The sequence below is a fragment of the Enoplosus armatus genome, chromosome 6 (genome assembly GCF_043641665.1).
Source record: "Enoplosus armatus isolate fEnoArm2 chromosome 6, fEnoArm2.hap1, whole genome shotgun sequence".
NCBI classification, from domain to species: Eukaryota; Metazoa; Chordata; class Actinopteri; order Centrarchiformes; family Enoplosidae; genus Enoplosus; species Enoplosus armatus.
The window spans coordinates 27,402,986-27,427,524 of NC_092185.1; the positions used below are offsets into that span (position 1 = coordinate 27,402,986).

The window sequence follows — 24,539 nt, forward strand, 5'->3', positions numbered from 1 at the left end:
TTTCACAGATGAGAGCAGGTTCACCCTGAGCACATGTGACAGACGTGAAAGGGTCTGGAGAAGCCGTGGAGAACATTATGCTGCCTGTAACATCCTTCAGCATGACCGCTTTGGTGGTGGCTCAGTGGTGGTCTGGGGAGGCATATCCATGGAGGGACGCACAGACCTCTACAGGCTAGACAACGGCACCCTGACTGCCATTAAGTATCGGGATGAAATCCTTGGACCCATTGTCAGGCCCTACACTGATGTAGTGGGTCCTGGGTTCCTCCTGGTGCATGACAATGCCCGGCCTCATGTGGCGAGTATGCAGGCAGTTCCTGGAGGAGGAAGGAATTGATACCATTGACTGGCCCCCACGCTCGCCTGACCTGAATCCAATAGAACACCTCTGGGACATTATGTTTCGGTCCATCCAACGCCGCCAGGTTGCACCTCAGACTGTCCAGGAGCTCAGTGATGCCCTGGTCCAGATCTGGGAGGAGATACCCCAGGACACCATCCGTAATCTCATAAGGAGCATGCCCCGACGTTGTCAGGCATGCTTACAAGCACGTGGGGGCAATACACAGTACTGACTACCATTCTGAGTTGCTGCAATGGAATTTCAGCAAAATGGATTAGCCTGCCGCATAATTTTTTCACTTTGATTTTCGAGTGTCTTTGAATTCAGCCCTCTGTAGGTTGATAATTTTCATTTCCATCAAACGATGTGGCATCCTTTCGTTCCTAACACATTACACAGTCCATATCAGTATAGATATCCTGCATGATTTTTTCCCCATTGAGATCTGATGTGTTTTCAAAGTGTTCCTTTAATTTTTTTGAGCAGTGTATTTAGATAGGAGGTCACAAATGTTGATAGCAGTGATGTATTTCTGATGTATAACTTTGTATAAATGAAACATCCTGTAGTGATTTTGCGGCTTCTAAACAAACAGAGCGACTCTGAACAGAGTGATTTAATCCACCTGTACAATTCCAACAATTTTAGGTGTCTGCACAGTGATATACTAATTGTTCTGCTTGTGCTGATAGGTGATTCACTCAAGGCATAGAATATCACAATAATAATAATACCATCCACATTACTCTGTGACATAATATCTCCCAATGTCTCAAATCAAGAAGAAGATACAAGCAAATGAAATCAGGTAACGCTATCATGCCTCTATCTTCTCAAATAGCGATGACTGATAACCACCCCTTTTCTCATAATTACACGGTTCAAATCTATTCATTAATTCTTATTATCTCAGAAGAAGAATTAATTACGAGATATTTTCATAATTATGAGGTTGTAGCTCATTATTACAAGATACAGTCTCTATTTTTCCTTTGGTGAATGCAATGTGCTTCTATAAACATCCCTATTCATCCTCCCCTTCTGCTATCTGTGTGTTACCGTTTTTCAAAATAACTACACCTAACTATAAACCTAAATCATGGCAGTCCACCACTGCTTAATTAATACCAATCATTCATATCAGGTTGTGTTGTTCATTACATCCCACAATTCTAAAGTCCTGGATGTCCTAATACTGGTTTGAAATCAGCCCTATTACAGAGTCCTTCATTAATATATTCATATGTTTCACCACAGCACTTACACCCTTCAGGCCAGCAGATCCTTACAATAGATCAGCAATATGCACATCCAATTCCTTGGAGATGTTACTGGCCTGGTTCAATTGGGTGGTATTTAGTATTACCAGTTGTGAAATCTACCAGTTAAAAATGAGAAAATCTGATTTTACAGCAAAAACTAAATGGACTAAATGGAAGTATTAAGACAACAGTATAAGCAGACCATACCAACTAAAGTCATGCAGCATTCTCCCACATCCATGGTAAAAGAAACTATAGGAGACACGGTGACATGTTGTTACACATCTTCACAGGCAGATGAATTAACGCACACTTTAACTACACACCATGGATTGAAGAAATGCTGTTTCAGCAGCCTCAACACTGCTTTTGTTTGGGTCCGTGAGTGTGTGTGAACGTGCACGTGTATCCATCTACATTTGCTGACATGCTGTTTTAGACCAGAGCCACAATAGATCAGTCACAGAGTGTTTGGTGTTTAGTGTGTGTGTTTCACAGATCACAATGCAGGCTTGACAAGAACCTCAACGTGACTGGATTGTGTTGTATTAACAACAAAAGATGAGATGCATGAGCACATGCACATTCACACAGTTCACTGTGGGCAGGCACACACACACATACACACACACACACACACACAAAATGTTGTTGATGGCAGACAAGACGATGCTCAGTGTGCATGTCTGTGTGTGAGTATATGGAAGTATACAGAGTATATAGAGAGCAGCAACTCCCTTTATTAGTTGCATGGCCTACCAGAGGAGGAGCTGGTAAATAGTAACAATTCTGACGCATCACAGAACCAATCATCTTTTAACGTTTGTCGTTACCTAAGAAAGAAGGACGAGCAGCTCTTGCCGGTATCAAGCTGTATCTAGAGGTAGGCACTATGAATGGTTAGAGCTTTGAGAGGAGGTCAGTCAGAACTGACAGCGATCCTTATGGACAGTTAGTGGTCTGTGGTAGTTTCCTAACACGTGTACTTTATGTAACTATATGTAGTTACACAACAGAGAGTAACATTACACATCATCTTCGTATTCAAGTGATCCATAGTGAATTGTGATGCACAGTGTTTGTGTGTTAAATAACAATACAAAGCCTTTATTAATACTATTTTCATACACAAACCCTGATAAAAAGCCAAAGTTTTACACACATTCAACCCATTCACATCAGACTGCTCTTGCAGATAAGAGGTGATGATCACCTTTCAAACACACACCAGTCGGAAACATTAGTTCCACACACATAATAAACCACAGAGAAGTAAAGTGTCTGTTGTTTCCCTGCTCCCACTCTCCCTCTGTCTTTATCTTGGTCTTCTGTACAGTAGCTTAGTCTTATAGTTGGTTAGAAAACTTAATTTAAACACCAATTCCACATAACATGGCTATTGTTGCCAGATTGCTTATGCCCTACAAGTTTTTTTATTTACAAGGATCTGTGCCCATATAGTGCCCTTAAACATACCAAATTTAGTTGAATGACACTGAACCAGGAACTAAGGTAAAAAAAAAATGCCCAGACAGCAGCATTTCAGTTTAAAGTTCATCCTCCTTGAGAACAGGCCAAAGGTTAGCCAGTGCATCAATGCCCATGTTTACTACTGTTGGTGTGACAGTAGGCTTATTTTTCTGGGTAATTTGAAAGTAAAATATTAGAAAAATCCTCTCAAAACTAATACAGTTAAAATAGTTAAAATCCTTCTGAGCTGAAACAATACTAAATTGTAGATAAATAACACTGATAGGCATCATTGTCTGAGAGGGATCATGCTCCGGTTCTCTTTACAGGAAGTAAATGCTCACATGCTCATACATACATACATACATAAATACATATAAAACAGAACAGTTAGGGCTTCAACTAATGTTATAAAATGTCAGTTAATACTGAAAAATGGCGACGTCTTCGAATATCTTGTTGCGTCAAACCAACAGTACAAAACTATATTACAACCATATGAAAGAGACATAACGAGCAAATCCCCACATGTGAGCAGCTCAATTTTATCATTTTTTATATTGTTTATAATCCAAGATGGCGCCACGGATGGCTGCCTCGGTCTGTTGGAGCGCATTGTTTTGCCTTGTTTTGTTTGTAAACAATGTTTTTTGTTTTGGTTCACGGAGCTCTTTCACCAGAGAAGAGCTCATGAACATCAGGGGAACATCTCCAGTGGATTTGTTTCCCGAATTTCTTGCACCTTTAACTGTTTTATGGGACATTCTGGTCAAAGGTGCTCTCACCTTTGCAGCTCTACGTCGACGTAGAGGGAAACGTGCCGGTGCGCTCGTGCGTCTTCGCCGGCGAGGACAACGCACACTGCTACCCGGAATATTTCTCTCTAACGTGTACTCACTGGGGAATAAGATGGACGAACTCCAGCTGCTGATGAGGAGAAACAAGGACTTTTATTCATCTGCTGTTTTGTGCTTCACGGAGACATGGCTGGGGGAAAGAACTCCCGACGCGGCGCTGCAGCTGGACGGATTCCAGCTTCTCCGTGCGGACCGCGACGCGCACCTCTCCGGCAAAACAAAGGGTGGAGGTATTTGTTTCTACATCAACAGCAGCTGGTGTAACGACGTGACAGTGATCCGACGGCATTGCTCTCCTTCCCTGGAAACTTTTTTCATAAACTGTAAATCCTACTACTGCCCGTGTGAGTTCGCTTCATTCATTCTGGTCGGTGTTTACATTCCACCGGAGGCCAACGTGCAGGACGCACAACGCGCACTCGCCGACCAGATACTGGAAACGGAGCAGACCAACCCAGACTCCTTAGTTATTGTCCTCGGTGACTTTAACAAAGGTAACCTCAGACACGAACTCCCAAAATACAAACAGTTTATTAAATGCCCCACCAGGGAGGGGAACACTCTGGATCACTGTTACACCACAGTCAGTAACGCTTTTCACGCCGTCACCCGCACTGCACTGGGACACTCTGACCACGACATGGTCCACCTGATTCCCACATACAGGCAGAAATTAAAACTTTCTAACCCTGTTGTGAGAACTTCGAAGAAGTGGACCAGTAAAGCTGCAGAGAACCTGAAGGCGTGTTTGGACTGTACTGACTGGGATGTTTTCAGGACTGCTACCAACAGTCTGGATGAGTACACAGAGGCTGTGACTTCATATATCAGCTTCTGTGAGGACTGCTGCGTACCAACTCGGACCAGGGTGAGTTACAACAACGACAAACCCTGGTTCACAGCAAGACTGCGACAGCTGAGGTTGGAAAAGGAAGAGGCGTTTAAGAGTGGCAACAGAGCAGAGTTTAAGGAAGCCAAGTACAAGTTTAGCAAGGCGGTGAGGGAAGCTAAACGACTGTACTCAGAGAGACTACAAGACCAGTTCTCCTCCAACGACTCTGCTTCTGTGTGGAGGGGGCTCAGGCAGGTCACCAACTACAAGCCAAGAGCCCCCAACTCTGCTAGCGACCGACGCCTCGCCAACAGCTTCAACGACTTCTACTGTCGCTTTGAAAGACAATGGGACAGTCCTGACACCATCCCCCACACCATCACCCACCAGCTCCAGCCCAACAGCCCCAACCCCCTCATCACACCTGGGGCTGAACTCTCACACCTCCTACCACCACAGCTGCCCCCCACAGCGCCCCCCACTCCTCCAGCATCGACACCTCTGTCTGTCCTTGAAAGAGATGTGAACAGACTCTTCAAGAGACAAAACCCGCGTAAAGCTGCTGGACCAGACTCCATCTCCCCATCCTGCCTGAAGCGCTGCGCCGATCAGCTGTCTCCGGTGTTCACGGACATCTTCAACACCTCACTGGAGACATGCCACGTGCCAGCCTGCTTCAAGGCCTCCACCATCATCCCCGTCCCCAAAAAACCAGGGCCCACAGGATTAAATGACTACAGACCCGTCGCCCTGACCTCTGTGGTCATGAAATCATTTGAACGCTGGTCCTGTCCCACCTCAAATCCATCACAGACTCTCTGCTGGACCCCCTGCAGTTCGCCTACAGAGCCAACAGGTCTGTAGACGACGCCGTCAACCTGGCTCTACACTTCATCCTCCAGCACCTGGACTCCGCAGGATCCTACGCCAGGATCCTGTTTGTGGACTTCAGCTCTGCCTTCAACACGATCGTCCCGGCTCTTCTTCAGGACAAGCTCTCCCAGCTGAACGTGCCTGACCCCACCTGCAGGTGGATCACAGATTTCCTGTCTGACAGGAAGCAGCACGTGAAGCTGGGGAAACACGGCTCAGATTCGCGGACGATCAGCACCGGCTGCGTTCTTTCTCCCCTACTCTTTTCCCTCTACACCAACAGCTGCACATCCAGTCACCAGTCTGTCAAGCTCCTGAAGTTCGCGGACGACACCACCCTCATCGGACTCATCTCTGGAGAGGATGAGTCTGCCTACAGGTGGGAGATTGACCACCTGGTGACCTGGTGCAACAGCAACAACCTGGAGCTTAACGCTTCAAAGACAGTGGAGATGGTTGTTGACTTTAGGAAGAGCGCAGCCCCACCCGCCCCCATCACCCTGTGTGACTCTCCAGTGGACACTGTGGAGTCCTTCCGTTTCCTGGGCTCCATCATCAGCCAGGACCTCCGGTGGGAGCTGAACATCAGCTCCCTCATCAAGAAAGCCCAACAGAGGATGTACTTCCTGAGGCAGCTGAGGAAGTTTAACCTGCCACAAAAAATGCTGGTTCACTTCTACACTGCCATCATAGAGTCCATCCTCACCTCCTTCATCACCGTCTAGTACGCTGCTGCCTCCACCAAGGACAGACGTAGACTGCAGCGTATCATCCGCTCTGCAGAGAGGGTGATCGGCTGCAACCTTCCATCTCTTCAGGACCTGTACTCCTCCAGGACCCTGAGGAGAGCAGGGAAGATCGCTGCCGACCCCTCCCACCCCGGACACCATCTGTTCGACCCCCTCCCCTCTCCCTCTGGCAGGAGGCTGCGGTCCATCAGGACCAAAACCTCCCGCCACAAAAACAGTTTCTTCCCCTCTGCAGTCAACCTGACAAACTGTCACTGACCCCCCCCCCCGCCCCCCCCCCAGAACACAAACACAAGCTATACGTTATATTAACGTACATCACCCCTGTCCCCACTGCGTTACATTAACGCACCCACCCCCTACTGGACACTTTACTTTATTCTGGTCACTGCACTGTTGTTATTTATCTTATCTTATTTTTATTTTTATTCTTATTTTAGCTTTTATATTCTACTTATTTGTTATCAAAACAATAGCACCTTCAGACCACAGCAAATTCCTTGTAATGTATGTTACTTGGCAATAAACAGTTTCTGATTCTGATTTTGCTTCATGAATGATTTAAACTTAGTTTGCCTCATACTTGCATGTGATTGGGATTGGGCAGGTGAATTTTGTCCCAAATCTCTAAAAAGGACAGATGTGTAAAGGTAAACCATCAGAAGGCCCTTTATACGAGAGACACTGCTGCACTAGTAAACTGGCTGATGATGCATGATGGGAGGGGGCAGGCAGAGATGACTAAACAAAAGGAATAATAAAGGGTTTCAGGACTTCATTCCAACTTGCGGTGACAGAGATTGCTGACCGAGGCACAGGCATTCAATAAGGAGGTGGGGGCTCTGCATCCCTGTACTGCTACACGGGACTAATGACCACAAACAGATTTAGGGAATATTCAATGCACTGTATATAACAATCAGAATCAGAAATCCTTTATTGAACCCAGGGGGAAATTGTACAGTACTGGTGCTCCCATTCAAGCGTAGAAAGCATCAATACATACATGGGAACTGTTGGGTCTCTGTAATTACATTATAAAGAGTCGGTCTAGACCTGCTCTATTTGCGTAGACACGGTTGAGCAGGTAGATGATGGTGGAACTGAAGGGGGTCCAAGTGTGGCTTGACCATGGGCCGGAGCTGCACCAGGACGAGTCTCTCCAGAGTCTTCATGATGTGGGAGGTCAGTGCCACGGGTCTGTAGTCCTTGGAGCCACTGTGCGTCTTCGGCACAGGAACGAGCATGGGGACCCTCTGAAGACTCAGGCTCATGTTGAAGACATGGTGAAGTACTCCACATAGCTGGGGGGCACAGGCTTTAAGCACCCTGGGGCTGACACCATCAGTGAAGCACACTGTAGAGGTGACCGGTGGGGAGGGGTGGAGTCGTCAGGTTGAAGAGTGCCGTCAGCCTGGGGACTGGGGAACGAGGTGAGAGGAAAGCTCCCACAAGGGGGTGGGGGGCAGAGAGGAGCAGGAGGGGGAGGTGGAGGGGGGCAGAGCCCACAGTGTCAAATCTGTTGAAAAACAGATTCAGTTCATTGGCCCGGTCCACACCGCCTTCAACTCCTCTGCTGTTGGTTGGCCTGTAACCCGTGATGGTCCTCATTCCACTCCAGACCTCTCTGATGTTGTTCTGCTGGAGTTTCCACTCCAGCTTCCTCCTGTACTTCTCCTTAGCCTCCCTGATCTTTACCTTCAGTTCCCCCTGGATCGTTCTCACCTCCTCCCCGTTGCCAGCTCTGAAAGCCCTCTTCTTTGCATTCAGGATGGCCTTGATGTCCTTTGTCATCCATGGCTTGTTATTTGAATAACAATGAACAGTCCTTGCTGGGACAGTGGAGTCCACACAGAAGTTGATGTAGTCCGTGATGCACATGCATGTTTTGAGGTGACTGACTGGCAGGCACTCACTCTGTGAGCCGCATGGAGAGGACATTGATGGGCTCACAGAGTGAGTACCAGTCAGTCACCTCAAAACATCCCTGAAGTGTCTCATAACCTTCCTCCGACCATCTCCTCACTGTCCTTATGGTTGCAGACTGGCTCTTCACCAGAGGCACATAACAGGGGTTGAGGTGCACTAGGTTGTGGTCTGACCTACCCAGAGGGGGGAGGGGAGGGGAGCTGTGCTATGTATCCTTCACGTTAGCATACAGCAAGTCCAGGGTCCTCTCCTCTCTAGTAGGACAGCTCACATACTGAGTGAAGGTGGGAAGTGTCACCCGAATGCATTTGAGTCTGTAAACGGGCCATTGCGGAGTGAATGACGTCACACGCCAACGCCAGGTTGGCAGAGGGAGGGATGTAAACAATCACAACAACGTTATGTGAGAATTCCCTGGGCAAATAGTATGGCCTGAGTCCAACCGCCAACAATTCAATGTCCGGGCAACAGACACGATCCTTGATGGTGATGTGGAAGGATTGCACCACCTGTGGTTAACGAGAATGGCAAACCCCCCTCCTTTACGTTTACCGCTCCCAGTGCAATCCCTGTCGGCCTGGATAGTCTGAAAGCCGTCGATGGATACGTCGTCATTGGAATGTTCTGGTGCAGCCATGTCTCCGTAAAGCACATTAAACTACACTCCCAGTACTCCCTCTGACTCCTGGCCAGCGCCGTTAGCTCATCCATCTTGTTTGCCAGCGATCTCATATTGCCCATGATGAGAGAGGGGAGACACGGCTTATATCTCCATTTCTCCATAAGCCTCTGTTGTCTCTACCCACCTCTCTTCCCTCGTTGCTTCGTTCCTCCTCTGCATCCTCTGTGTGTTTTTCTCCAGATTTCAGCGGGGATCTCCAATGTTCTTGTCTCCAAGCCGGCCAGCTTCAGAGCGATCAGCTGATCTCTGGAGTAAACAATGCGGCCCAGAAGTTGTTGCGCGACTGTCCGATATTTGAATGAAAGTAATTCCAGAGTGAAAAAAAGTACCAGAACTCTCTCCACCAGCATGTTTGGAGAGGGCGCAACTTCAAAAGTCAGTACTTTAAAACGTTCTGAGTTAAATAAGGAATAAAGGAGAAAAGTAAGAAAAAATAAGAAAAGAAACGGGAGCGACTGTAACAGGCTGCATGCACGGTCGGCACATGCGCACATATTCTAAAGTAGTAAGGGGTATAAGGGGGGAAAACAGAAATTGCTATATCATGAATAGATCACCTGAATGAAATTGCAGACCAGCTGCTCATCGTTTGGTATTTTCCTTACACAGGTTTTACCTGAAGGGTGACCCACAGATGACATAGTCAAACAATGGGAAAGATGTTTTCCTACTCTAAAGTTGCTTCAAGAACATGCAGGTTGGAGCCTCCAGTGATTTAATGTGTAGGAAAATAAAAAGAAAAAAAACATGCATACATACATATACACACTACAGTAACTTCTGGTCTGAGAGTTTTACTTCTGCATCAAAAAAGACGAATTGGACGTGGCGTAACAAAAAGGGAGAGCAGCAAAGTTAGTGCCAGTTTATCAATAAGAGGTATGGATCCCAAGGCAAGTTTTGACACTGATGAGGTTGTAAATGTATATTCATATGCATATGACGGACCAGAGCTTTACACTACAGTATATACTACAGTATATATGTGAGCCTGATAGGTGTCCAAGAGACCAGGAACAGACCAGGATTGAAAGTCCGAAATTCACTTTTTGACTCACTGGCCAAGGGATGAAAAAATCCACCGGCCAAGCATATTTTTACCGGCCAAAAAGTTGGTAATTTTCAGGAAAGGTTAAGTATAAATTTATCTTTATCTTAAACTCTTCTCTAACACACACACATACCATCCTGTCTTGCAGTAGCACAGCTCACCAGTGGAATATCAACAGAGCAGCTGAATAGACTGAGGCCTTGTAAAGAGGCTGGTAGTCAGTAGGCATGAGCTTGTTTACCCACAGCTAGCATAGCTGCACCACTGGACTTGTTGCCCGGGGCCACTTGGTGAGTGTGTGTGAATTTCTGAATGAGAAAGGGAGCAAGTTTGAACAGACAGCTCAATGACAAGAGGCCCATTTCTGGGTAAGTCTTAAACTTTAAACTCTCTCTAGTTTGTTGCTTGTTTGTTTCTTGTTTCTTGCTATTCTATAAACCCTTTTCAGGCCTCGATGAGTAATTACTGTATTCAAGTTGCCTTTAAAAATGTCAAAAAGTGTCTGAAGTAAACGCTACTGCACTTTCTCAATAAACAAGGCAGTGTGTACCCTAGAATGGAGTTGTAGCGGCGAAGGTGAAGAAAAAATTAAAATGCTGGCAACAGAAGTATATACAGTATCTAGAGCATCACTTCTCTCTCTTCTTTTGATCAGCCAGTCAATTTAACACATCTAAACATTCTAACATGTAATTTGACAAACAAGCTATTAGATCAAAAGCCTTTGGCTACCTAGCTGTCATTCATTCTTCCAATTATTCACTGTTGTATTATCAAACATTTACTTCAATGGAATGATATTTTCAATGATAAAATAACTTAGTTATGACATTTCTTCCTATCCAAACAAAATGTAACATTGTAAATATCTCTGTGAAGGAGTCCGTCAGGTGTCTTTGAGATTGTCACGGTAGCCCTCTGCATACTAAGGCCCATCTCCAGGAAGAAGATAACAGGTGCACGTGGAACACCTACTATCTTTGTATGAAGATGGATCTGCTAAATGTTGTATATTTCAGATATGCATTTCCTTGCGTATTCCTATCAAATTATTGCATTTGCTGTAACATTACTGTGCAATACTGTCGTGAAATTGCAGGACTGAATGATAATCCTGGATCTGTGATCTGTATTGCTTCACTGCTGACGTCAACCCACTGCTTGTTGTTATAATCGTTGTACTGACATTAGGTGAGCGCAAAGTTTCTCCTTTATATGCTTTATTCACAGGTGTGAAGTGACCTGGATATGAAGTGTCCGGAGCACAGAAAATAATATAACGCTGGTTTCTAAAAAGATAAGACAGAGCCCTCTCCATCTCTCTCCTCTCATTCCCTCTCCACTCTTAAAAACAAAATGCATATAGGGGAAACACTGCAAGGACATTTTCTGCTAGTGGGTCGCAAAGCATGAATTGACTGATTTGGGGAGTTAACACATTTTTAGTGATGAATGGCACAAAATGCACTACTGCATGGATCTGATGCTGTAAATTAAATTTCAATATTCTTCAGTAGGACAGACTTATTTTCAGCAGTGTGTGCATGTATCCTGACCACAGTGCAACAGACAAAGTCTCTCAAGTTTATCTTGGTGACAGGCCAACCTAAGCAACCCTGCAACCCTTCACATCTCATCATGTCTCTCATCATGTAAACAATGTTTATATATTGTCAAATCCTTAATGGTTATAGTAGTTTCAGTGAATCATGACAAATCATTGAAGTACATTACATTATTATTATTATTATATTATAGTACATTTAACAACACTCCCAAAATAAAATGAATAAAACACTATTTTGACCATATTAGAGGAAAATATGAATTAAAATGGATTGCAGAATCAATCAGGTACCTGGGTATCAGCTTGTCTAAAGGTATCACAGAATGACTTGACCTTAATTATGGTCTCTTGAATGCACAGATACACCAGCATAGAGGGAAAGAAACTGAAAGTGACAGAAGGGGTGCATTGGCCACTTAATTAAGGTCAAGTCATTCTGTGATACCTTTAGCAGCGATGATACAACAGATAATTAATCACAAAATAAGATGGTAAACAAAGAGAACACGTGGACTGACATATTATTGAAAACGTGGCTGGAGACAGTAAAATAGTTTGGGCTTAGTCGACCAAGTTTCCATTGGCTGGTTCGTCGCAGTTTGTGCGTTTCATGTCACGTCATGCCAATTCCATATTTTCAAGAACCATGGATTCGAAAAGACGTGTGAATTTCAATGCTGCTAATGGGTTCCTGACTTTTGCATATGCAGTGAGCTTTTTACAGTCCATAAAAGTTGCACTTATCTGCCAGGACCTGCTACACAGACCTAATGTCACGTGATTTGTTATGCAGTACGTCAACAAAGCATGTGAGAAGAGACACTTCTGTTTACATCCGGGCCCATGGCTGACCACAGCAAAGGCTCAAAAGTTTGGCTTAACGTTACTAACAAAAGATAACAACGCAGCAAAATGCAACACCTGCAGTAAGGACGTTTTGTGCAAGAGGGGAAGCGCCTCAAATATGATGAAGCATATACTTCAACACGGCGTGAATCTGAAGGAATGCACCGTGTTTGATGTGTTGTGGTCGCCCCGGAATACAGCTAACGTTAACATTAGCTACACAGTAACATTCACCTTTTATATAGAAGGTAAACGAATGATGTCTACAAATCATGCTAATGTATATTTTCCTTAGATACGAGTTGAGAGAGCACCCCTCCACCTCCGGTTCTTCCCCAGAGACCCCCACTAGTACAGAAACTCTTTCAAAGATAAGTAAGGAGAAAGTGGATGATTTGTGGTGAAGGGGTTATATTCCTTTACTATGCATTATTGCTATCTGGTTATTCACAGCAATAGCCATTGACTTTAGCCTCTAGACTTTTCCTGTCATGGCACATCAGAAACAGCTGAAAAATATTGGAATCGTAACCATGATTCAATAAGAATCAGATTCAATGAGCAGAATCAGAATTGGAATCGGAACCTATGAAATTGAAATGATACCCAACTCTAGCCATATGACAAAAGCCTCGATGGCTTGTTCCCATGGAACACAGGAGCTTTGGACAGCTGGGATGAGGTTTTCAGGCGTGGGGCGAGGGGACCCAGCAGGGAATGCTGGTGGGGAGCGGCACCAGATGGGCACCAGAACCGGAGCCAGGAGAATGGGCAATGGAACTGGGCTCAGCAGCCCCCCAGTGAACATGGCCGAACTGGGACAGAACACAGCCACCGAGACAGATGGAGGAGAGTTTGACGACAGGGAATACAGTACCAAGGTTATTTACAGCGGCTCCGACCAGGACTCTGACTCCAGGGACGACAAAGACATGGCGGGGACAGGAGAGGTGTGAAGTGGGAGAGGAGTGAGAGGCAGGTCAGGTATTAGCCAGCGGAGGCCTGAGCAGGGGTTACGACGTGGTCAGCCCTAGCCAGGAGCCAAACCAGGCAAGAAACCCACCTCAGTCAACCACACAGTTATTGTTGGATTGATTTGTAAGTATACATCACCCATCGTGTTGATCGGTAAGTCTGTGAGTATTTGTTTCTGAGAAGGTATTTATTCCTGTATTTTGAAAAACGAGACTGTAATGTCATACTGTGTTGAAATAAATTAACCAAATGTTCAGTCTCCTTGCTGGTTGTTCCAACACATTCAGAATAATTACTTTTAAAAAGCAGAATAATAATTGCTTTTGCTGTTACCATTGTCGTTACCAGGCAACTCATTATTACGGTTTTGTATTTCTCTGTAAAGTACCACAGTGTTAACAATGTTACTTATAACGTTCTTTTTCCGCCCTGGAACTCAAACCATTTTCTGATATATATTTAAATAATGAAATTAATCTCATCAACGTGTGACAACTAGACGACTAATAGCTTGAACTAATGACTACTAGCCGACTACAAAAATCTTTGGATGGGGACAGCCCTAAAAATGATGTGGATTAGGTGATTCATCTTTACTGTTATGGTGGTGTGCTTACAATACGGTATTTGAAACAAATAGATCTGATAATAGATTTCAACTAGAGTTACCCTCTAATATAACCCTGTCCTTCACAACCATCATGTCACTCATGCTTATCACATCTGTTTGCTATGTTAGCAAGTTAGCTAGCCAGCTATAGTTTGTCAGTGCAGTCAGTAACGTTAAGCATCAGAGCATCTCTTCCATTCATTCTGCAGCTCAGCAGATGACGGTGCGGTGATGGTTTGAGTCTGTTGAGCGTTGCCCTGTTGAGTGCAATGCTGGAAAGTAAATAAACAACGTCCCCATATTTTACTCTCCTGTGACAACCATCATGTCACTCATGCTTATCACATCTGTTTGCTATGTAAGTTAGCTAGCAAACCTTGTAGCTATTTTCATACCTTGTCAGTTGAGTGGAAGCTAATGTGTGAGCATCTTAGCCCATTCTGCCTATACATTATAACATTGATAGGAGTGTAACAGTAACGTTACATGACTTCACAAAATAGTTTTGTTCAAGACAGTTTGGTGCGCCCTCCAAACCGAACAATTCCAGTTGTTGCATTTACCAAATGTAAATGTCTGGTTTTTCCACCGGATACGTTGAAAGTTTCCCCTGAACTTTTTTGCAGAGGCGCTGTTCATATCTTGACCCAGCAGCAGCCAACCATGAGTTTATGTTTGTGACCGTTATACATTAACAGCGAAATATTGCTAAAGATTATATTTTTTTCAAGAGTTCGATCCATTGAGATAATGGTTCAGAACAAAGCTGTGGCATAAATCTCAAAATGGCTTGATAGAGTAGAAAATCTTTGTAGAGAGGACATCAGACATTTTGTCAGTGGTTTCACTGTTTTTTTTGTATGTTATAAAGATAAATTCTTCATTACTGAAAATTAGGCTATTTAGAATAGAATATAGAATAGAACATGCAGTGCATACTAGTTTGGTTCCAGCTCACATTTATAATTATATGTATATACTGTATATATATGAAGAATATCTGCCGATATATCGATATCAGACTTTTTTACTCCCCAATATCGGTCTGGCTTTAGTTTACATAGAACACAAATGTGTTCTAGGACATTTTAAACTTTAAAATTACAGTGTAAGTTTGAGGCATAGCCTACACTTACCTCATATGACACTGCCTACAACAGCTGATTTCTATGTAAAGGACTCGGGACAAATTTTCTGAGAAAACCCAAAGGAGGTGACGCCATGTGCCTTGCCCAAGCCTCTCCTCAGCTCCATGTTGAGCACCAAAAGTGTGCGACACTAGCTAAAATTAGCTTACAAATGGATTACGCCAAAGTAATTTTACGTTTATGTTATTTTGCTAACTATTCATCCAGACTCCCAGGGCTAATCTGATTGGTAAACTGGCTAGCTTGCCATTTGCAAATCACTTCATCAGCAAACAATACAAAGCAACCAACGCATGACGTTAGAGCCAATATATTTTTGGTGGGTTAAAGGGTTTATTTCAACCAAAACAGAGTTATTGATTGTTGGAATAGTGGAAAGACCAAGACAATTTTGGTGAGTTTTAGTTTGTTTCTGTCATGTGAATGAAGTGTGTTTTACGATGAGTTAACATGGCAATAAGCTAGTCTTAGTTCTGTGAAATAGAGAAACAGAAGGTATGCGGTTGTATTTTTCAGTTTGATTAGGAAAATAGGTGTAAGAATAGAAAAGAAAAAAGAAAATTATTTATTAGACAAAAAGAAAGCTAAGAGAGCTTATGGAACGTAGCAAACTTGCCGCTCCATGTACATCTCCCAGCTGAAACTATGGGGGTCAGAGCACACACAAACCTGTGTGAATATATCGGCAATCGCAGGTTGTTAAAATTTAACATTTCGACCAACCCTAGTGTATAACTAACGATTGCTTTCTACTAGCCAAGAGTGATGCAAGGCAGAGGTGAACAACTCAATTACTAAGCTAAGGTTAGCCAGCTAGCTGTAACTTTTTCAATTTCTTCAATTTAATTTTACTTATATAGCGCTAAATCACAACAAAAGTCATCTCATGACACTTTACAAATAGAGCAGGTCTAGACCGTACTCTTTATAATATTATTACAGAGACCCAACAGTTCCCACCATGAGCAAGCACTTATATGGGAAATGCAGTGCTTTCTGTGTACTTTTAAATGCTTACTGCGCAATCGTCAAGTTGCTGTTACTTTTTCCAGTGTTTTCCGGAGTAGCCCGTCTAATAAGCCCTGTCTGTGCAATCAATGCAATTGTTAATGTGTTTTGTCAATTATTTTTCTAATATTTGTCAAACACTGAAGACCACTCTTCACTCTCTACTCTGCAACAGAGGTGCAGTGCTATTTGTTTAAGTATCAGAGCCACCTATGAATTAAGTTGGGGTTCGTTTCAAAGGTTATGTAACCGCTATTCTTACAGTGGGAAGTTTACATACATTAGTCAACTATAACTCACCATGTGACTGACTTTATGAATAGTGTCAATGTTTGGAAGATATGTGGCTTGTGAAAAATGGTACCATATTTACTTTGGTGAATACCGGGCAAAATAATCGGTCCTAATTTGTGCTCACATTTACTTCTCCAACTGGAGTGAATAGACTCAGGACCTGCCGCTAGTCTCCTGAAGGGGTGAGGCAGTGGCGAAAACCATGTGACGGCGCAACTTGGAAATGACTCCAAGTCTCCTTTCTAAACCGTCTCTGGCAATACCATGGATGTAGCAGGTTGAAATTAGCGTGGCATTAATCAATGTAGGTGAATGAACACAAGTAGTTTGTGCTTTGACTGATTTCATTTATTTACTTGAGCTGAGCAAATGAAGCCACATTGGAAACATCCACTGCTGCAGTGCATGCAGAGGCCAATCTCATCTAATAGGCTAGGCTATGAAAATGTAGCTAAGCATATCAACCTTTCATTTCCTGCAGGCATTGTGGACGCAGCACAAACTGGCCAAATTTAACACGCTGGCTTTGTTAATGTTTCTTTGAAACCATCAGAAGAGTTAAGGAAACGATGCTTTGCTGCTCCGGAGCAGGTTATGTACTAGATAACAGATCAGCTTGGATAAAAGCACCGCCCACTGACCAATCAATTCTTTTGGAAAAGGGCATCACCAATTTGAATTTTGTTTTTTTAATTGGTTTTTAATTTGCTCCAAAGTCCGTTTGAAACACTGGGGTTGCAGCTGACAGAATAAGACTAAAATTGTCATGATACACATTATAAAAATACATGTAACACATTAATTCAATGGAACACACAAATGTAATTATAGTCAGATCTCCTCGTGCCCTAACGATGGGGCAGTGATATTATAAGCGTTTATGCATTCACACATTGGTGATTTTTTGCCAGCTGTCCTTCCTGCATTTGGCAGCTGCAGCTGTGTTGCTTTTAGCCTGGATAATGTGTTTAACTTCTTTGTATTTGTCGAATATTATAGTTTGCTCTTTGGTTGTAAAATATGCCGCTCTGCTGCCAGTAGACAGGTCCATGTTTGCAATTGATGAGATGCTGCAAACACTGCCTATTTTAAGTGAATGCACTCATGGCTAGATTGGGAAACCCTGGGTTCATTTACCGAGATAACCACTGTAGTGTGACCGCTAAGGTTGGTAGGGTTAGTGAAGCCAGATAAGGAGAAGACATACTGGGTATGTTGAACTTGCTTCATAGTACAGGCCTCTGTAGTGATGATTGGATCCGCAAGCGCTTAAAAAACGTATATGAATTTCAACTGGATTATGCAAACTGCAAATATTCTATTCCCTCACTTGGAGCGTTGTTCCGGTGCTCTCCGGGAGCACTACACCTATGTCGGCAGGACAGTCAACTGAGCACGCACTCACACATATTCATATAGAGCCTGTGGGTGGGTGGACTGATACAGACATTTAGACAGGTTTCTCTGTCGTCATACTCACATTGTTTTGAAGCAGAGGCTAGTGGTCATAAAATGTACACGCATAGCAAATCGCAACTCAAATCTATTTTATTAGACTCAAATATGAATATAAAAAGAAGCTGGCTGGACTTAAATGAGTTGTCATCTGTTTGGCCGCCTGCCGGCTGAGGACTGTTCGGGTGTGCACTGAATTAAAATTCCATGATCAGTCTTCTATTTAAATATATATTTAATATACATAAATATATATATAACGGTTTCCTCTCTCTGTTTATTTCCCTGCCTGTCTCTTACGTCATCTCCCTCTCTCTCTTGAAACAGACATTTCTGTCAGTTTCTGTGTAGCATCTATTAATTAAGATTTTTCAACCTTTTACATTTAGCTAGAAATAGCTGGAAGAAATGATAATGAATTATACTTTATTGCCAAGTAACATACATTACAAGGAATTTGCCGTGGTCTGAAGGTGCTATTGTTTCGATAACAAATAAGTAGAATATAAAAGGTAAAATAAGAATAAAAATAAAAATAAGATAAATAACAAACAGTGCAGTGAAGTGAGATTAGGTGAGATGAAAGAAGCAGATAAGGCATGTTAATGTAACTAAGGACTTCAGAGGTTATGACATATGACATTTTCAACCAATCAATAATTCAATGCACCTCAACACTTGAGTATGGCCTCAGTGCCAATACAGTTCACAGTTTGAAGGAAACTGTATTTTGGAAATACAATTTATAGTACTAGACTGCACGGACTGACAACCAAGAGTTTTCAAGTACAACAGAATTCAGTTAATCATACTCCTTCATACATACACACACAGATTGTAAGGCACACTTTGCTCATTGGCACATTGCTGTACCTACTGATCTGTTTGTTTAGCTCACTGACAACTAATCACTGAAACTCTGAGCTTTGTAAACATGCACACTGATACTGAGGAGGACACGAGGGCTAACTGCTGGACAGTATTTATTTTACATGTAAATGTACCAGGAAAGCAACATTGTGTTCCATTATCTGTGAATTCACATGTCCAATAATAAGTCCACTCTTCAAAAAGTACAGAGAAAAGTACACATGGAATCAAGTGTGGAATTAAATTCAGTCATCACTGTCATTCACATTATTAATATCATTAATTTCTTTCAACAGCCTTAGAGGATGAAAGGGATTTTTAATGGAGGCGACATCATGGCCCCTAAACAACTCAGTTTACATCAACGTCTGTGTCTGTGTGTGTGTGTGTGTACCCATGTAGCTCAAACAAGATCCAAAAACTGACATATTTTTTAAGATCTCATTTGTATGCATGGAGATCCAACGTTAAATAATTAACCAGCACGGTTGCATAATCGGAGAATGGCGTTACAGACACGAAAATGCTACTATAAACCAGATTAATAAACAAAGGGTGAGCAGCTATGATTGACAGCAAACCGTGAATGAAATGGGTAAATTTCACACATTACTGATACAAGGGCTTGCACTAAGGAGCCTTCGTTTTTGCAATGAATATAATTTAATTAGACAAGTTGGCCCACATTGTAAACAATCTACCGGCCATTGGAAATTAGCTAGCAGTAGTTAGCTTTCAAGCTAATAACTGGATACTAACTAACCCGTTGTATTCGCCCAGCAATACCAGCGTCTGGTTCTGGTAAGAGAGTAACGTTAACGCTGAATATGTAATTAACCACGTTGTCGATAAATACACGTTCTACTGTGTGCCTTTGTATAGATATGTCCACATGTTCAAATGTGAAATAACAAACAAGTTCGGCTGTAACTACATAACGTTGCAGTACGAGCTTGAGCTAGCTCTCCTATGCACCAACTTAAGTGTTGACGACTGAACCACTCCAGCTCGTCATAAAGCAGCCAGTAAAAAATTCACATACTGTGATAAATATCCACAATATAAAGACTTCAACAGCACTTTGGGGAGCAAATACAGTGTATGTGAAGTTCTGAAGTGGTCAGTAACCGATAAAACAGCTAATTTCTCTGACAACAATATAGCTGACATAGCTACACTGCGACTTAACTTAGTGTCTGCATCTGACTGTCCGCATAGGAAATACAAACAAAAAGTTGTTTTACTCACATTTGCAATACTTGTAGGTGTAACAGTAAAGGTTAAATCCACAGATCGTAAAGGATTTGCTTCGTTAACAAATACATCATATTTCTCTGACAACAGTTGAAGTATGTCTGGTTTTCCTTGCCCGTCTGACTGGTTTTGGAAGGAAACCCCTAAGACAGCATTGACAACAACAACCAATGGCGTTTGATTTCATCGTAAGTGACGTCTTTCTAACCAATCCCCAGTGTCAACTTGATACAAGGCTGGTCTCTCATCCAATTCAAGTAAGAGTAGGCGAGATTTTAACGGTTGTCCTATGGTGACTGAGTACTGTTTAGACCAATCCTCGTGGTTCACCAAAACCAATAAACGTCAAGTCAAAGTAGGCGGTATTTTGACAATTGTATCAACCAATCAGTGGAGAGTTGGTATTAATGGCGGCAGCAAAACAATAGCACGTTGGCGTTTAGCGATAGTAGAGACTTTAAAACTGGCCCTGGCTTTTGGTCTTTTTTGTTGTTGTTTTTTTTTACATTGGCAAAGTCGTGACCTAGATGCAATAAATGCAAACATGCAACAGATACAAACGCTACATATTAATAATAAAACTAAGAAAACAATTATCATCAGGTGATGGAGAACCACCCAAGACTTGAGGTGCACAGATTAGGTATGTAAATTTTGTTGATTGCTTTTGATCTTGTTGATTAAAATTCTAGTCAACGTTTGATTTTTCCCCTTTACTTTCTCTTTGAAACATAAATCAACATTGCCCCCTGGTGTGTGAAAAGAAAATGTACAATATTTTGTATGTATTTTCCAGAAACAACAAAAGGTGGATCATGCAATGCTCAATTTCACATGGTTTGCTGTACTATTTGAAGGCCTGTGCAACTTTAAAATGGTGTAAATACTTTAGAAGAAATTGTTCCTTTAGGCCCTCGAGGCGGAGCAAGGTGAAAAGCGTTTATTTATTCAGAATATTGGTTTAAAATACCAACTGCATCTCACTTATAAAACAAAATAAAATAAATAAATAAAAGTTGGTAAACAAAAAAGAACCAAATATAGTTTGAGATACTATGAGCAAAAAGAAAAAAACTCAACTGAAAGATTCTGACCAATGAAGCCAGACTATATAGCATTTGATTTGACATTTGAACAATAAAACATAATTAATTAAATGATTAACTGCATAACTCTCTTTGCCTAATGCCTGATTAAAGCTGCCTTTTAAGAGATTTTAGTGGTTTCATTTTCATAGCTGGTCTTATTTCAATATAATAGTGCACTACTCAAGATAACTTCATCCAGGATTAACAAATCAACTACATGCCTTATGTTCTGGCTTCATTGGTTTTTTAACAGCCAAAATCATTGAATAGTTGAATTTATCTATTTTTTTGTTGTATTTTTAGGTAATTATAGGTAACTATTACAAAAAATCTGTTGCGATAATTACACTAACAGATCATAATGATTTCTCAATAACCTGCATCAAAATTACTTCTTGTTTGGGGTTCACCCAAACAACGATCCAGCTCACTGTCAATAAGCCTGAACCTTTGCAGGTTTGGGTTTGAGGACTTGTTGCTCTGGCAACAGTTCCAGATGGATTTTAAACCAGCTTTGAAGAACCAAAAGATCCAGACTCATGTCAAACCATCAAAGTTCTAATATGGGTCGGTTATCTACGTACGAAGAATGGGGCCCTGGTTGTCACCACACATTATCAAGGCATGAATAATAAAGCCAGATTAGTGTGTTATGCAGCCATCATTCGGCTTAAGAATATAACCTGCTCGTACCTCTTGTGCTCAACTACCTCAATTCATTTTCAAATACAAATGGATCACTTTCTTAGATTTATACACGCAGGTTATTGCAAAACCACTATGATCTGTTGGTGTAATTATCACAAGTACATTTACATAATGAAGAGTTACCTATATGATAAAATATACAATAAAATAAATAAAATAATAACAATAAAATAATAGTTTGTACACTAAAACACAACCAAACCAAATTAGTTTGAGATAATGTGAGCAAAAAGACATATACTCAACTAAAAGATTTCGTTAGTTTTTTGCAATTGCCAACTCACATTTCTCACAGTTCACTTTTTGAATACTTGTCACATAGTTTTCTTTAGCAACCTTAGTTAATAGTTAGTTAATATCTCATCCAAATTGCACAAATGCAACCAAAACACTCTCAGGATCAACTCATGTACCTGAACACTGATTACAATTGGTGATACCATTGTCTTTGTAGAAGTATCTTTTATTTATTTATTTAGCATTTATTTATACTAAGATTTCGTTGTTACAAAAATAACATTAATTTATTATTTCATGGATTGTGATACCTCACAGTGTATGTCTCAGAAAATACTTTTTTTTTCATGTTGGCACATTTATTTTTTCAAACATTTTTGAAGTTCTCAGCACTGACGATGCATTTCCAAAAACAGCTCATACATGCAGCTAAACACTATAGTTAACCTCCAAAAGGCTGTAACTAACCTAAAACCTTTAATCCATGTGTCAAAATGAATATATTGTGTCAATGATAACTGCTGAATAAGTCATTGCCACCAAAATGAAAAAAAAAACCAAGGTGGTCAAAATGTTTCGTCAGAATGACAAACTCTGAAAGTATGTTCCTCATCTTCTAATTTCCCAAACAGTATTGTCCTACATGTTTTTGCTGACACTGAATGCCTATTGTACCAGACTATTTATTTAGTAATTTTTCTGAAGCTTACTGACTGCTATTGTATATCGAATTGAATACTCTTCAGATGCTGATTTCAAGAGTACATGGTTTCACATTCGATTTTGGAAAGTAAAAGAGCACTTAGATTTGCATGTAATGTGAGGAAAAACTGGTCACACAACTACAATACAGTAAACAGAAAAACACTGAACATTTACACAGCACTGCACAGAATAAAAACATGTACTGTGGAAACAAAACATACGATATGCAGTAGTATACTACAGCAACAAAATAAAGTTACAGTGCTGGGAATCACTGGACATCCTGTCACTCCTGTCTGTTTGGCCATAGATTATCATCGACCTAACACCTAATGCTCTCCCTTGCAATGTAATGGGGGGAAAATCGCTGCCATCCTCTGCACACCTCTGCTGGTATGTCATCACAAGCAGCATCCATTGCAGCAAAGCAAGCAAAGACATCTGATTTTGTAGTCGATGATCGTATGCTTGACACCTCCATACAGAAAACAATTCCTCAATAGGATTCAAGAATGGAGTATGGTGGAAGGAAGTCCATCAACATTCTTGGATTGGCCCCAAACCATTTTCTCACCAAATATTTTTGTCATTCTCATGGATGAGATCCATGTAAAGGGTGTCCAGGAAAGTCAGCAAGCGTTGTATGGCCCAGTGCTAGGAAAATGTGTACTGTGTACTGTACTCTGTCACAGTTCCTCTCATATGGTATTTTGTACAGTTGCTTCATTGCCACCTGATTCTCTTCAGCAATCTATCGTAGACAGGCTAACACAGTTGATATCTGCAAAGATGCCATTGTCTAAATATCTCTAAAAATCTGTGTCTCAGCTGGTGACACAAAAAAACTGGGGAGGACAGGAAGAAAACCAACCCAGTGTGACAAACTGACGGTATAGCGATATATAGAGTCGTAATTTCATACAATAGCACAAAATAAATTACTAAACTATAACCAATAGCTAAAAACTTTAAACACATCGCTAAAAAATTACATTTCGAAAACACTTGACTTAGAAGGGGTGTATAGTTTTACCGTAGCAGCAGTCCAACGGCAGGAGCCCACCCTCCTCTGCCCCCCACCACCACTTCACACAGACAGCCCTATCCCCTCTTGCCTGCAGGTGTTACTGTTGAAGCATTTCAATCAGAATTTCAACAATGGATTTTTTCCAAAGAAAAAACAAGAAAACCCTTAGACTGTACTTTTTTATTTATGTACAGAATATAGTTAAAGACCAAGCAATCAGAGGTACTGACATCCTCTGGCTGCCCTAGTGATGTTGGGAAGTTATTAGGTAGTTGCTGATAGTCTTGGCTGTCTCATCCAGGGCAGCTTACAGGTAATGGAATTGGCGGTGGCGACGCAGAATCTCAATAGCCTTTTGTTCTACAGTGGAAGGGGTGATACCAAGATCTTCCAAGATTTCCTCTGTTGGGTTTAGGAATGAAGAGTAAGGTGGAAGGAAATGTGAGTGTAAATACACAGATTTGGTGGTGGTTGCGTTTGACTGAGAAAACAGTTCATGACTTTGGTGGCCATGGAATGCATTTTGTGTGAAAGCAATGAAAAGTGATCCACAGTTTAGTCCACATTGACTGTTGACTGTGTGAAGTGAACTTGTATAGAGAAATGTGAATTGTAAAAAAACTGTAAAAGACCAATGAAGCCAGAACATATGACATTTGATTTAATATTTGTACACCAACTTAAGAATGAAATTAT

General features: G+C 41.8%; 1 protein-coding gene across 1 annotated transcript in view; it reads right to left on the bottom strand.

Annotated features, from left to right (window-relative positions):
- The window catches only part of enc2 (ectodermal-neural cortex 2), a 47,330-nt gene extending 27,141 nt beyond the window's left edge, over positions 1-20,189 (bottom strand). The window contains exon 1 of the mRNA XM_070907200.1: positions 20,073-20,189. The gene's annotated coding sequence lies outside the window, so the exon portion shown is untranslated. The remainder of the gene's footprint in view (positions 1-20,072) is intronic.
- Between the last annotated feature and the right edge of the window lie 4,350 nt (positions 20,190-24,539).